Source organism: Marmota flaviventris, chromosome 14 (genome assembly GCF_047511675.1).
Source record: "Marmota flaviventris isolate mMarFla1 chromosome 14, mMarFla1.hap1, whole genome shotgun sequence".
NCBI lineage: Eukaryota > Metazoa > Chordata > Mammalia > Rodentia > Sciuridae > Marmota > Marmota flaviventris.
In genome coordinates, this window is record NC_092511.1 from 32,005,957 (window position 1) to 32,023,218 (window position 17,262).

General features: G+C 34.6%; 1 protein-coding gene across 1 annotated transcript in view; it reads right to left on the bottom strand.

Moving 5' to 3' along the window:
* The window catches only part of Slc8a1 (solute carrier family 8 member A1), a 364,582-nt gene extending 347,840 nt beyond the window's left edge, over positions 1-16,742 (bottom strand). The window contains exon 1 of the mRNA XM_071601522.1: positions 16,699-16,742. The gene's annotated coding sequence lies outside the window, so the exon portion shown is untranslated. The remainder of the gene's footprint in view (positions 1-16,698) is intronic.
* Between the last annotated feature and the right edge of the window lie 520 nt (positions 16,743-17,262).

Genomic DNA, 17,262 nt, shown 5'->3' on the forward strand with positions numbered 1-17,262 from the left:
GAAAAGTGTGTCAATCATTCATGGATTTGATTCTTGTCAATTATTGAAAAAATGTGAATTTGAAGCAGCTGTTTCTCCCTCTTTGATGATCTTGGTTACATTCTAAGAAATCAAGTGACAACTTATTTTCAGGTATTCTGCTTATATTCTTTCTCACCCACTATCTTCTTTGTCTGAAAATACTTATAACTAGTAAAGTCTGTATTACTTTTGTTAATTGGCTAATGAAGAAATAGAAACCGAAACTGAAGCAAAAAATCCTATTGCAGAGAGTTAAGCTTCTGTACTAAATTTGTCACTGTTAAATTTTATCACAAACACCAGGAATAAATAAAATTGAAAGCTATGTCTCAGTTGATGTACAAATTTTATGATTGTTTGTAGACATAATTAATGTTCTTGATAATATAAGCTGCCATTTTAATGATGTTTATCTGAGTCACTGAACATCATGGAAAGAGTAAAGACTTTAGTGCCAGGGAGATGTACATCCAAATTCTGATTTATCTATTTACAATGTAGTAACTCAACAAATGGGGTGATAATCATAATTGTTTTTATTATTCTGTCTTTGAAAGTAAAGTGAATTCTGAGGAACAATCTATCCTATTTTACGTATGTAGGCGAAAAGAGAAGGATCTAAGTTCAAGATAAACTCTTAAAGAGTGTTTTTTTTTGTCTTTCTCTAATTATGCATATATAATTTTTCATCAGATGATAATGAGTAGGAAAATTTATGCAAAAATGACAAGCAATATCAGGAACAAAAAGTGGGTGTAGGAGAAAGTCACAGATGTATCTGTTATTGAGTTAAAAATCAACATGTACAATGAGAAGCTTCTACAAAGTCAACTACCTTCTTACACAATTTTTGACTGTGAACTTTATATAACAAGAAGGTATCCTGGTGATTATGAAGTCCAAACCCCTCATCCCATAGAGAAAGAAGAGATCTGGAGAAGATCAGTATTTGCTTTTTGATGTGTGGCAGAATTGGAATTTGTAGCCACAACTTGAGTTTTGAGTGGTAGTTACCTTTTATTCTCCAGACATTGAACCTAATACCATTACTCTTCTTTATTGACAGGGTTATCCTTTATTATTAAAAGACTGTCAATGGTTCAGTTGTTAGATTCCAGAGATTACTTGGCTTCCAAGCAATGGTGTCTTAACTTAGTTAAATAAAGCAGAGCTATTCAGGGGCTAGCTACATTTGAAGGACTCTTGGGAAAAGACTCTTAGCAGTTGTGGGGTACCCACCTCTCATTCATTATCATTGTCTCCTCACTGTCAGAAAAGACTTTGACTCTAAAAACCAGGAGAATACAAAACCAAAGTGAAACTTCAGATGCTTTCTGAGCATATGGTTCTAGTACCTTTGAGAGGTCCACACAGCTCAAAATAAACAGATAAATTTGAGTTTAGTTAGTATGTCTGTTCATGCACAGTGAAAAACTGAGACAAATTTCCAGATCCAAATGGGTGCAGTAGTCTAGCGAAGTCTGATGTTGTCTCATTAAGATTTATTTGTGAAAGTGTTACCCAAAAGGATTTCAAAATATCTGAAGAAAGTCATACTACTGTATGGCAAATACTTCAAAAAGTTGGGTCAAGATCTGAATAATGTTGCTATGAATGTTAGTGGATGTTTACAACCACTATGCATTGTTTTTGCCCTTAATAACCAGATAAACCAATGCTTGACTTTTAAATAAATGTATTCTCAGAATATATGTGAATATTGGAAAACAAAATCATTTAAAAGAGGATATTCATTTAAAAGAGAAATATTTCAATTATGCTTTCTTCTGTGTAAGTCCCTTCACTTTGAAACTAATGAAACTGGTAGGTTTGAGATTGGTAATTTTGGATAGCCTTACAATAAATAAGATATATATTTTTAGTTGATAAGTCATCAAAGCCTACTCCTACTTTAAAGTATAAATGAACAATATTACAAAAAATATGTTTGTAATTTAATCAGGTGAACCTTAGAATGTACAAAACAAAAAAAAATCTTAAAATTAGCTTATCAGCATGGAGCTAAATCAGGAAGGGACAGGTTATCTGTTTGGGGCATGTGAAAGACAAAAGAAAAACATAACTCCTTAGAATATTTTCCTTGAGTTTCTCATGTAATGACAATTGCTTTTACTCATTAGCTTTTTTATTATATAAACATTTATCAACCATATCCACTATATGCCAGCCACTGACAAATCCTACATATACAAAGATGTGTGAGATAAGTATATGCCCCTAAAGAGCTTAGAGTCTGAGAGAAAGGCAGAAAAATGTATGTTGATATAACAATTACAGAGATACCCTCAGTGCAGTGGGGGCATCAAGGGATAATGTCAATCAGAATTGGATAATGGAAAGCATGGAACAAGAGAGGGGACAGTTGTTATATGGAATCATAAAGCACAGCAGGTTAAAAGGGAGTAAAAGAGCAGAAAGAAGATATTGAACATGTGAGAGAAAGGATATCTGAGCCACTCTCACTGGTACAGCAAACCACAAGTAGTATGGTATAGCTGGAACAAAAAATATTTATGGAGTGTCACTGAGAAATATACTTAGAGCTACAATTGACAATTCACAATGCTTGACAGGACTAAAATTTCAAGGGTCTACGATACCAAACTAATGATTTTGATTTTATCTTGAGAGTTGTAGGAATTCATAGAAAGACTTTATGTAAGGGAGTGCCTGATCAAAATAGTGTTATATAACCAGATCACTTTGACAACAATGCGGAGAATAGTTGGGAGTGGACAGGCTGGATGCAGATTTCTCTTAGCATGTTATTGTATTTCTATAAAAGACAGATGGTAATGGATATGACAGAAAGTCAGGAGATATGAACTATACAATTTGGGACTGATTTGATGTCGTATGGATACATGAAGCCAAGGAAAAGACACTAAGTTGGTCAATGAATTATATAAACCAGAAATGTCAATTAAATGGATAGCAAAGATGATGAGTTTAATTTTGAAAATGTTGAACTTGAGTCTTTGGGTTTGCAGAAATGAGTTAGATAGCTGCGTATATGGGTTGGAGTATGGGTAACAAACAAGAGGAAATTGGAGTGTAGGATAAAAAGTAAAGGCAAAAAATTTTGTTTTAAATTTGTTCTGATGCTTTGCACAAGTAAGGTGCAACCCAAATGTATAGAATATTTTAAAACAGAACCTTGAACCAAGAGCTATCTACAAGGAACTTTGGAAATTGCAATAGGAATCATAAGATTGAGATAAAGTAGCTAGTAGAGAGGAATTTTAATATTTTAACACAAAGAAAAGATAAATATTTCAGGTCATCACTTTGTTAATCACCCTCATCTGGCCACTACACGTTGTGTACATAACTTGAACTATTACATTGTACCCCATAAGTCTGTACAATCATTAGGTGTTGATAAAATTTTTTTAAAGGATGAAAATAAATATAATAAATAAATATAATTTTAATGTTCAAAATCAAGTCAGCCTAACTTTATAAATTTTAGGAATTAAAAATCAGTTGCACAGAGAAATGTTGTTGGCAAGTGACTCCTGACTTTCACAAGGATATTTGACATAATTACACATAGGTACTTTGGACCAAATGGAGACATGCAGACTGAATGATAATGCAATCAGATGACACACCAACCATGTGCTCAAGGATTGCTGACACTGGATGGATTGTGAATCCTATGCAGCAAGGCTCTGACTGTGGCTTTGTTCAAATACTATAGCAGAGTTTTAGATGAAGATATGAAAAGCATTTTCACTACTTTTGCAATAGATTCAAAGCTGAAGGATGAAAACAGGCTGAATGGCATTTAAGATACAAAAAGCCAAAAACAAAAATAGAAGAAATTAAATAGAGGTGGCTCTCAAGATCCTGCACTTGGAGCTCTCAAGTATTTCTTGGCTTAGTTGTTCCTGTCAATTTTCTCAATGCACAAACTAATTAAATCATAAAATAGAAATTCGGGACACATTTAAATAAGAATTTTCAGACACTACTTATAAGCAGAAATTCACATACACTTGATAAAAAGAGCAACCGGGGCCATTGAGAAAGTTTGAGGTAAACATAAGACTCCTTGTATTCAGAGACTTCAGGTGGAATAGGAATCCTAAGGACTAGAACCTACAATACCATAGAAAAAAGCCACCTTCCTCGGGTATCTCCATAATGTATTTGCCCATAGTGGAGTGGATGATAGCTTTGACTCTAGAGCCAGACTTCTCCAGTTTTACTACTAACTGAGTGATCTTGGACAGATTTACTTAGTAGCTTCCTAATTTTCCTCATCTGAATATGGGACAATAGGATTTAGCTCATATGGTTATTGTCAGGATTTAATGAGTTAATATATGTTAAAAAACACTGGTATAGAGGAATTGCTTTAAGTGCCAGTTTCCATTGTTTGTAGTAGTTACAGGAGAGTACAATACCCACCACACTTCCACTCCCCAGAGAAATATTAGATAGAATGAAGAGATTCAGAGGAGTACTCTTTAAGCAGCTTCAAAAAGCTTATAGGTCATTTGTGAACTGGTGATTGCAAGCTGGTAACACATTCTCAAAGTGTCCTGGTGGCAGGTTCACCCAGACAAGTCCCATGAAAATTTGGGATGAAGCCAGCTACAGGCAACATCTTCCATCCCAGGACCTATGACAATCCCCAGTTTTTTTATGTGACCAAACTGACTACATTTTTCCTTTCTGAGCTTATCTTCTTACCTTCATACTTTACTTTTCTGTATAGGGTACTGGCTTCATGTCAATGGCTGATTCAGAATAAGTTTTGTTCTTTGCCCACTGTCTTTGACTCTGATTCCTAGTCGTTGCAAGGGGAGATTGACAGGGTACAAAGAAGTCTTTGAGAATTTCCAGGCATTAAAAGTCCATAATACTATAAGCATAAAGTGAATATTGGATTTTCATGGAAATGGGAAAAGATAAAGACCAAGGGCATCATGGAGATTTTGCTAGCTGCTGAATCAGGGTGCCATTGTTTCTAAATTGCATATATATATATATGCATATGTCACACGTGATCACATTGTACACTTTGAATAATACAGCAATATACAATCTTTATTTGTCAATCAAAATTTTTAAAAAATTGTGTTTTGGAGTTTCTCACACTGCTGACACATCTACCTAGCAATCTAACTAAAATTTAGATTTATTTATAAGAGTAGATTCACCCCTTCTACTCTCTCCCCGGAGCATAGCTTTCTCATACTGAGTTCTAAGAAAGGCTGGAGTCATAAGATACTAATTAGTGCTCTGAAAAAAAATAAAATCTGTGAAAAAATGACTTTGAGAGACACTGAATGACTAAATCAGTGTGAAGATATTCCCAAGGCAGATTAGTTCAGTAAAATTGCCCCAAATTCATTCAATAAAGAATCAGTTTACCTGAGCCATCTCTGGTTTATTCTTTCATAAAATTATTTTTAGCCTATTACCCATTAATATTTTATAAATCTAGTATGTGAAAGAATTTGAAATTATTAATATTAGCTGCCTTTCTTTGAACAACTACTCAGGACTCATTTGTTCTTGAAAACTGCCCTTTAATTAGTGCAAACCTATGTCCCAGCTTGCTGGGGACATTCCTAGTTCACTGATGTTGATCCATTGCAATTATTAACAACTCCTCTTTCACTCTCAAAAATATCCTTGTTCTGACGAACAATTATATAGATACTCAACCCGTAAGGTATTTATCCCCTGCTTCTTTTTTTTGGCTGGAGTGCGGGGTGTTTGCCTCTCTTCAGTCTACCCTGCCTACTCAAGCCAGAAAGAATTTTTTAAAATGTAAATTAGATCGTTTTGTTTCTTCACAGAAAATCCTCCAATGGTTTCCCAGCACCCTCAGAAAGAAGTCCCAGATGGAGTCTCATAAATCTAAGGGCCTCAAAGACCTAATGGATTAGCCTCTGGCTACATCTCTGATGCAATATTTTTAACATTGTTCTGCTTTTGGTCCAGCCACGCTGGGCTCCTGACAGTTCTAGAATCATACAGTGTGCCCCTACCTCAAGGCCTTTACTTTTGCTGTTTTAGCCCCGTGTCTGGGAACCACCTTTTCAATTATTCGCATGACTCATTTCCTTTCTTCAGTTCATTTTCTGCTCAAATTTATTTCTTTTAACCACCCTCTAATGTGATTTCCTTCCACTATCCTTCTGTATCTCCCTCCTTATTCTGCTTTACTTTGTATTTGGCTTGGATATTGAGTTGTATCTCTCACACCCCACACACATTAGCGTTCTGATTCTTTGTGATGTATGTATTCTCTTAATATAACATTTCTGCATAAATTAGCAAAATAGTTTAAAATAATCACACACACTTGCTGACTTCAGAGTACTGACATTTTTAAGGAAGTTGCCAATTTTCATTTGGTATCTCCCTCAGTTCTAGATACTTTGATTGGCAAGAATTCTCTTTTGATGTGTGTGTAGTCTTTAGACAAATATGGATACAGTCTACCTACTTCACTTTGGGAAATGGAGCTATAATTGAATCAGACACTTAGAAGCAAAGCACTTTCTAGAAATCACCCAGTACAGCTTCCTAGTCAGATAGGAAAATATACCAAGAAAAACAAATGTTTTAAGTGCTTCAGGGGGTGGTCACATCTATTTTGGCTTGTGAATTATCTTGTTCTTTTGATAGTTCTACTTCCCCACATAGTAAAGATCTCAAATCCTAGCCCCTTCTCATCTACTACCAAGGTAAGACCTGACCAAAGCTTAGCAATAAGAGTACATAATCTTATGGCAATTATCAAGAATACAAACAACAATAAATGTTGGTGAGGATGAGGGGAAAAAGTTACACTCATGTATTGCTGGTGGGACTGCGATGCAACCAATATGGAAAGCACTATGGAGAGTCCTTGGAAAATTTGAAATGGAACCACCATTTGACCCAGCTCTCCCACTCCTCGGTTTATATCCAAAGGACTTAAAATCAGCATATTACAGCGATGTAGCCACATCAATGTTTATAGTAGCTCAACTCATAATAACTAAACTAGGGAATCAACCTAGATGCCCTTCAACAGAAGAATGGATAAAAAAGTGATATATACATAATTTATATATATATCATATATGATAGAACATTACTCAGCCTTAAAGAAGAATGAAATTATGGCATTTTCTGGTAGATGGATGGAGCTGCAGAATATTATATTAAGTGAAATAAGCCAATCCCAAAACACCAAAGGCCAAATGTCTTCTCTGATATGCAATTGCTAATTCACAATGGTGGGGGGCTAGGGAAGAATAGAGTTACTTTAGGTAGAGGGGAGTGAAGGGAGGGAAGGAGGTATAAGGGTAGGAAAGACAGTTGAATGAATCAAAATTATTACCCTATGTATATAACTATATCACCGGTGGGATTCTACATCATGTACAACCCGAAGAATGAAAAATTATACTTCTTTATATGTGATGATGAATCAAACTGCATTATACTGTCATGTATAACTAATTAAAACAAATTTTAAAAATCTAAAAAAAAAGAGTACATCATCTCCCCACCCCATGCAGATGCAAGGGTGGGTTTCAAACAGTGCTATGTCCACCGAAACAAAGAAAATTTTTCTATTTTTCCTATTTTATTTACTGTTCAAGATCTTTCTATAAAGCATCAAAATTATCTTGGTCATCTCTAAATATTGCCCTAATATCATTTTCAAAATAAAGTCTTTCCTTTCCATCTGTTATCATTAGATATATGGTGTCCCCACAAAAACTCATGTCTGAGACAATGCAAGAAAGTTTAGAGATGAAAGATTGGATTATAAGAAGTTTAACATAATCACTGCATTGGTCTCCTGATAGAAAAACTTGGTGGTAACTGCAGGCAGGTAGGGTGGGACTGGAGGTGTGACTAGGGAATCAACTAGGGAATCAATATATGCCTTTGGGATATATATTTTGTCCTTGCTGAATGGAGCTGATTATGTTCTTTTTTAAAAATTGCTTTTATTTTTTAAATACATGACAGCAGAATGCATCACAATTCTTGTTATACATATAGAACACAATTTTTCATATCTCTGTTTATATATAAAGTATGTTCATGCCAATTCATGTCTTCATCCATGTACTTTGGATAATGATGACCATCACATTCCACCATTATTTCTAACCCCCTGCCCCTCCCTTCCCTCCCACTCCTCCTCTGCCCTATCTAGAGTTCATCTATTCCTCCCGTGTGGGCAGGATCATGTTCTAAGCTGCCTTCCTCCACTACACCCTTCTGCCATGGTGTTCTGCCCCATCCCAAGCCGTCAAGCTGTCTTTGGTCTGAGACCTCTGAAATCATGAGCCCCCAAATAAATTTTCCATCCTTAAAAATGTTCTTGTCCGGTCTTTTGGTCACAGCAGCAAAAAAGCTGACTGAAACATCATCCATGTCTATACCCCAATAAGACTGTGATTTGTTTTATTTAGTCCATTCTAGGAAAATGAATATACAAAAGCAAATAAAATAAATAAAATCCTGGAAATCAATATTCTATTGAATTTATAGTCATTTAAAAACTTTTTCTAGAAAAATTCTATATGGTTTGTCTCTCCAGTGTTCCATCCCTTCATCTGACCCACTGCAGGGCAAAACCGCTGTAGCCTGACCACTTCCCTCCTAGTCTCTGTGCTGCTATTCAGTTATCAACCTCTGCAATTGTCTTTGAAAACTGTACAACCTGGAATTTTATTAATAATTACTTGATGGTATGTCCTAAGGCTATATCTTAGCCATCATTTTATATACCAAAAGGCAATATTCAGAATTTAGAAGATGTTTAATAAATGCTTGCTGAATGAATAAGACCTAATATTTATTGAACAATTACTATGTTATAGGAACTAAACATAATATATACTTTATCTTATTGTTTCTTACTATGAGAAAAAATAACATTTTAATATTGTTTTCTCTATTCTTTTAGTATAAGTATGGAGATTTGTTAGAGTGAGGACTTTCAGCTAGGTGATAAATGCACTCCAGGTAATAAATGCATTACCTAGAGTGAGTGAAAATATTCATTTACTCACTCAGTTTTTCATCAACATTTATTATTTATTTGGGGTCAGAAAATGGTAGTTGATATGCAAGATTAAGGGGGATGCCACAAGTCTGCCTATTCTCATAGTTAGAACACTTCCATGGTTCTCCTTCACCACCCTTATTCCCCTATCACTGACTTGGGACCAAATCTCCAAATTCTTAACAAGATATGGGAGATGTTCTTATTATTGATTCCATGACTGTCTCACATGTAAAGCTTGAGCAACTCAGAACACTAATAGAGCCAGGCACAGTGGTGTGCTCCTTTAATCCCAGCAATTTAGAGTTTTCCACGTGTAATTCAGAGACTTTCTCTTTCCTCCAGATTTTGCATATTCTTCTGCCTCTACCCACATCTCCACAGGCCTGTGTTATTTATTCTTTCTCATAGTTTTCTTCAAACTAACTTGCAACAGTCTATTTATGTGATTCTATTGTTCAGGACTGTCTCCTAGTACTCAGTATCGTTTGGTACAGTGGGGGTTTTGCACAATATATTGTTGTGACACACTGGCAGAGTTAGTGCCCTGAGAACACAATAAAAAGCATACCCATGCATACCTACAAATACATACACTTATCTTCTACAGTAATCTCAATCTACTTGGTTTGTACAGTTATCATCTCCCACAAAACAACAAAAATAATATTCAAAAAACTTTTCTATTCTATTAGAACACCTATGGATATATATGAAATATTGGTGTTAAAGATGTCAATGGTGCTTAATAGACATTCTATAAACTATGAATTTTCTATTCATTTCACATATACAGTCATTAAATAGCCTGTCCTACATGTTCAAACCACAAATCTGTGTCAAATTATTATTTATTTGAGAGAGAGGATTAATTTCAAGTTAGCCCTTTTCAGAAGATCTTGCCACTATTGAATGGCAACTACAGTTCATCATATGTGTTAACTCTCATCAATTGGTGCTGGGTACCAGCAACACTTTACTGACAGTGATTTTGTGTCTCATCTGGGCTCATCAATGAAGATGACATGATTGATATCTGACATGGGTGCTATGAGATTAGGGAGCACAGTGTTTCAGCTGCCCCTTGACTGGACTCTAAATCATTGTTTAACATTTCAAGGTCATACTCAGATTACTTTTCTGCAGAATTTCTTACAGTTAGTAATATGTAAGCATGCCTTCCACATATCTGAGATGGAGAGTACTTCTATGCAATATTTTCTTGATCCTGAGATCCTTTATTTTACCAAACATAGATGAAAAACTTGTTCTCAGACCATATTTGGGGAAATGTAGTTTGGAGATCTGTTTCCTACTATGTAATGAATATTTAGTGTATATTCCTTGGAAAATAGATAATTTTATCAAGTGATTTAGTTGTATGTTATTTTAGCTGTACTCAAAAGGTTTATTGACAGGGGACAAAAGAGCTTTGGAACAAATATTCATTGTGTTATTCACTTAGTCTGTGTTCCCCAAAAGAGCATGGGATTTTACCTTGGCTCTGAGACATATATATTGAATTTAAGTATGTAAAAGTTGCTAAAATTTAGGTTTTTTTAATAATGCAACTTTGGGTGTATCTTTCATATACTTTGTTTTTATTTTTCAATGTTTTGTATTGCTCAGGAAGGTATGCGATATAAATTACTACAGTAGTTTACTATTTATTTGGCTGTTGAAATATCAGCTGTTGTTTGCTGATAATATTTAAATATAAAGCTTGTCAAGGTCAATAGGTATATGAGACCTCAAAGAACTCCATTTTGTTGTTGTTGTTGAAATCTTTAATCTTATTATTTGCTTTTCCTTTCGCCTGGCTGTTTTGCAGTAGCTATTTAACTTTGTAAGGCAAAAGAATATTTAAATCAATGGTAGCAAAATTATCTCTGGGGAAACAATATAATAAGTGATCTTGAATGTGTGGTGAAGTAAAAATAGAGTGTTAGAAGGTGAGTTTGACTTTTATTGCTCTGAACATGCATGATAAAAATAATAGAAAAGAGGAAAGCATTCATTATATTCTTGCAAAATGAGGTGACCAAATTCTCTATAATTTGCACTGCCTTAGTTTAAATATATTTCATTATAATTTTCATGAAACTAAACGCACGGCACAATATTGGAGAAAATTGTACATTAGATTCCCAAAGGTCCTATGTCTATAAGCATAATCTAAGTGTAGGTTGAATGCCAAGTGGGTCTCTTGTTCTTCATTTTAGATTTATGAATTGGAATTTAAATGGGATTTAACATGTATGTGGGATGAGTTTTTGAATACAATAGTTTCATTTAAATGATTCTTATCTCATTTCTCATTTTTATCCAAATCCTCTTTGCTATGCAACCTTGAAGAGTGGTGAAAAGGGTGTTAAAAATTTCAATACATATTTATTGAAAGATAAGTAATATGATAGAGGGGTAAGGATGGAATATAGTCACAAAATAATAATTTAACCTCTCTTTCTGAAGAAAGTCACTACTCAACAATGGTAACTACTCAACAATTTAGAAATATTTATTTTTAAAGAGAAGTTAATGCTATTATTTAGTTGGTATTTAAAATGGTTTGTTTATTCGTTAAACATATACAACTAAATGAAGAGTAATCTGAACGAATAACATTGTTTTGTTCGTACTTCTTTCTAGCACCATACTGAACTTTTCACACATGAATTTTGTTATTTGTTCCCATTTCTAAAATGTCAGGAAATACTTGTTGGATGGTGTAACACAGAGGCTAAGCACAGGCTTCAAATTCAGCCTTCTCTGCTTACTAACCCTGTGATCTTGGCATATTATTTAACCTTTCTGTGTATCAGTGTCTCCATCAGTAAAATGGGTAATTATCTCACAAGATAATTGCCAGCATTAATAAATTAATACACATTGCTTGCTTAGAAGTACACTTAGAAAACAGAAAGAGCTCAACATGTAACAGAAGAATTTTTTTTGGTAAGGACATAGTTTTTTGAACAGCATGGCAGTAAATAGCTTAGTTGATGAATCTTAGGATTTTAGCTTAAGAACAACAAAAGTCATTTTGTTTCACAGAATACATTTTATGCATATGGCTAAAGAAATGAATATTTCTTTATATTTCATATGGCCACATGAAGATTAGAAATAATTTATTAAAATTATGTTTTTTACATTTAATTCAATAACAGCTTGCAATTGGTAATAGTTCATAATGTGATATATTATATGACTGTGTCTTGTTTCTTAGAGGGCAAGGGTTAAACACACTAAGAGACTGAAGTTACAATTATTATTGTCCATTATCATTATTAATTGGCATCTTATACATAGATGCTGGATAAATATTCAATAGATTCTTCTATCTCATTTACTTAAAACACACTTTTTTTTCCAGAAAATAATTAAAGATGTTTTGTGTTAAGGAATTTTTTTCTTTTTGATAGAAACTCATTTGATTTTAATATTGATTACAAGGATGATGTCATCATTAATTGGTTATTATACTAAACTCTTTATTTGCATTTCTCCACTTAATCCCTTCAACATGGGTCATTTCCCTGGCCTCTACTCACTGACTTGAGCAGTCTCTACTAGCATTTATTTCAGAACCTTCTTTGTAGGGTGTTGACTCAGTCTTCATCTCCTACTTAATAGAAGAAGTCTGCTCTGGACGGTGTATACCCTCTTAGAATTTTGTCTAGTGTTAGTTTTTAATTCGTATATTTTGATATGCAGTAAATGAATATATCTTCTGCATAAAATCATACACTATCTTACCAAATTCCTAGGTACTTACTAAGAAGGTATGAGGCAAAAAAAATCTCTTTTTTAAGAGAAACATTACATTTTGTAGAAAACTGTTGCTATCCAAAACTAGTAGGTCCTTTGGGGATGGCTATTTGATGATTTGCTAATCAATATAAAATTTTATTTAGCAACTATAATTAACAGCCATAATATCACATACATACATTTTACACTTTTTAATAATTGTGGCTAGCATTCACATAGGATTCAGGCCAAGGACTATAAATGATTATCAGATACCCATTTCCTTGACAGGGAAAACTTTAAAAATGTGGAAACTTTTAAATAGGAATCCCCTATGAGCAAAGAAATAACCTTTATTTAATGACCATCAGTAATCAGAAATAACATTTCTGAGTAAAAATACTTATATATTTATTTATTATTTTTGTAACCTTCAGTTGTGGGTCTTTTAGTTTTCCCTGTTAAACATAAATAAACTGGTTACCATTTTTTTTTTATTGTGAAATGAAACTGAGTCTCGCTATTGACTGCACATTGGAATTTCATGAGGTAGATTAAAAAAATAAACTACTATTGTCTAGACCCCATAAGCTAGTTCATCAGGGGTGCAGTTGGTAATCACCTCTCCTAAGTGATTTTAATGTGCAGACAGAGTTGAGACACATGGTTCATTTCAGGAGAAGTCAACAGGATATGAAAAGCCATTTTTCACTCAACAACACTAAATGCCATCTGAAATTGTTTACATTTCCCTACTTTATAATACCATAAAAAATACCTTCAACAATTCTCTGATATGCAATTTTCTTGTAATACCTTGTTGTGAAACTTGAAAGTATGGAACTTTAAGATTAAGAATTTGAAAGAGGTTCTGCTTGGGTGGATCAATTCTGATTAGAATACCAGGTGATCTGGATTCTGGGGCTCCTCCAACTTATTTTGATTGACCTTGGGGAAACATATGGCCTTTTTGGTCTTCAAATTCCTCCCTAGGACATTCCCCTAGTCCCAGGCCTTTTATAAATATATAATATATTATATATTTATAAAAGGACAAAATATCTTTATTTTGTTTATTTATTTTTATGTGGTCCTCACATGTGCAAGGCAAACACTCTGCCACAACCCCAGCTCCTTTTGTAACATTTTTAAGTTCTGTCTAGGACAACTCAATGTCATTGTTTTAAATAACCCGAGAAAGGGTATTTTTTTTTTAACAGAATAACCCCCAATGGTATCTTTTCTTTAAAACTTAATGACCTTTCCTATGGGCCAAATTTTTCATGCTGCCAGAAAAGGAAATCCCTATTCTTCCTTTCATATAAACTCTCCTAACATTCAGAAATATTGTCTCCCTTTAAAGCCCCTGAAAAGTTCTTTTTCCTCTTAACCATTGTATTCTAATAGACCAGGGCACAGACAATCTAGTTTGATCCCATTAAGTAGAAAGAAACTTCAAAATTGTGCTCCATGCCATTTGGACAAATTTCAACTTCTCTGTTAACCACCATGAATTAGCTTCATACCTCAGCTGACTATAACATAGAGCATCAAAGCCATTTGGCTCTCACATAAGACTGCCAGCACTTCCAATTCTCCTCTCTAACTAAGCATGATCTCAGGATTTTGTACATGTATAGTCATCATTGCCGAGTGCTTAAGAAGTCACAAGTCAAGAGGGCAAGCGGCTTGACTGCCATTAATTTTCTTCCAAAAATGTTAACATATGATACATAAAAATAGCAGTAAGTCATTTTCTATTACTTACATTCTGCCTTTCAAATTTGCTTGCTAAAGAGAAACAGAGCAGACATTGCTCATGAAGGCTGCACACTTGAAATGGACTTGGCAGTCAGCAAATGAGAAAACAGTACATGGTGACATGTATGTATTACATCTGTTCACAAATACGAGTGGCATCGTTTATATGAACCTTTTACATATTGAAAATTGCAAAGACTCCTGCTGTGCTGTTCCTTTTGGGAAGCCGGCTGGTATGTAGTGTTTAATTAAGTATTTTAAAACCATCCTTTTGTAGGCCTGTTCCACTTTAGCTAAAGTTATGACAGCTTGTCTCTGTTAGTTTAAAAAAAGAAGGCATAGTTTATTTCCCTCTCTCTCTCCTTCTCTCTTTCTCTCTCTCAGATCCAGGATATTAGTATTTTTCAGTGAAGTAAAATAGTCTATTTTAGAAATGTAGAAAGGGTAAGTTTAACTGTGCTATCAATTTAACACAGTACCAATGTAAATAGATATATAAAAGAATAATTTGATGTGAAATCTGTCTTTTAGTATAATAATAATTTTAATAATGATACTGCATTATTGTTGAAACAAAGCTGTATTTTCTCTTTTTCTGCCACTTTTTCAGTGTAATGGAACATTCACGGTTGGGAAGAAGTCACCACATAAGTAGTCATTTTCTCTATATCCATTAATCCTTTCCCAAGTATCTCATTCATCCAGCAAACATCTCCTTGGTTAGTATTACAAACTACTTTTGTTCTTTTCTTACACTTTTTTATTCATCATTTTCCACATCATGTTTGTCATGGGGAAAGACAATCACATTTACTATTTCTTTCCCTCCTCACCCCCCAGCTTAAGCTCTATTATAAAATTGAAAACTAAATGAAAAGTCACTTCACGTTGCACTCGAATTATACACCTATTATTCTCAACAAGGTAAAACTTAAGTCTAAATTCCATTATCTAGTGTAAGAACTATTTTAATTCAATCTTGGGAAAATACGCATATTTTATAGATACGACCTATAATTTTTTTCCCCCTGACTTTTGTGTTTGGCAGAAGTTTGCAAACTTTGTTCACAATTTTAATGGAGCTGTTTTCATTATTTAATAACTACAGTTTGGGAATTAGCTGGAATAACATCTCAAAGTGAAATTGATATGACTTAGCTGGGTTAGCCAGGGTTCTAGGAAATAGAGAATAGTCACATAGCTGTTGATGCTGTTCTTTATACCCATCCCTTTACCTCAGATTTTTGAGATATATAACTTAGGCTATTTTGCCAGAATCTACTATTTCTATACTGGTCACTGATAGCAAAGTGATAATAATTTGGGGGAACAATTTTCCTCGAGTTCCTAAAATTTTAGTCATTCACAACAAAGAAAGAAAAAAAGAAAGAGAGAGAGAAAGAAAGAAAGAAAGAAAGAAAGAAAGAAAGAAAGAAAGAAAGAAAGAAAGAAAGAAAGACAAACTTCTAAAGGTACTCAGAAAATCCAGGGTTTACAGCTGGTTTCAGCAACTTCAACTTGCGCAAGACCCCATGTTTGTGAAAACAACCCAAGAATCTTTGAACAGGATGTAATCAACCTCTGAGCTGCTGAGAAACATTGCAAACATGACTTCAGCTGCCAAAAATAATAAAGTCGTTTGCGAGCAGCTCTTCCTATATCTAAGGAAGAACTAACCACACGTGTGAGTTTTTGCTGGCTTAGGAAGAAGGAACAAGGAAAATGACAAATCCCACCCACCCCACCCTAAAATGCGCAGGGAGTATCAGAATCCTGTGGGAAGCTGTGGCCCATTCCAAAAGGTGCTGGCAATGTTGAGGAAGACTCATATCCACAAAATTCCAAATGGTAAGTGACCCAGGACAAAGGGATTTTATTTGGCAGCTAATCTGTGTTGTCACTTTCCCTGCATAGCCAAGCTGCACTGTCTTGTGAAGGCAGAGCTGTTAAATACCTCTTAGTCAACAGTCCTGACCCAAATCTTCCTTTTTTTTTCTTTTTTAAATTTTATCTGGCATCTTCCCTTAAAGAATCTTCAGGGTTCTGAAGGGAATATTCACAAATAATCCTTTAGATAAGTTTCATCACAAAAGCCCTGCACCTACCTCTGTCAAGTCTTAGCTGCTCAGTCTGCATGGGCTGGATGTGAAAAAAGATCCGGTGTGATGGCTTCTCCAAATTTACCAGAAAGGACGGACCTGGGATGCTTGTCCTTTAAGTGTCTCTAAGCATGGTTTGCATAGCTGGATCTCAGCTTATCTGTGCCTTTCGGCTTTCGCTTCCATACATGGATCTGTTCCCAACAGTAACTCCAAGCTGTCGAAAAGAAGCTATCTGGCAGCTCTCCGCTTCATCCAACACATGGATGATAAAAATACACATATAGAGATCTTTCCAGCCAGACCCATTCCCTACCCCGCGATCCTGCCACTATGCGTTTTTGCAAATACACTTTGGAGATTGGCATTTCTACTCTCCAGATTTTAGGAGCACAGCCAATTTCTACCTCATTTCCACATAAAGCTTTTAGGGTGTGGGTTTGTTTAGATTTAGGAAAATAGAGACATAACTATGGTTCATTCTTGAATCTTTTAGTAATAGGATGTTTATGGGACCTGAGAAATGTTTAGTGAATGAATCAATTTGTAGATGAATGGCTGAACAAATGG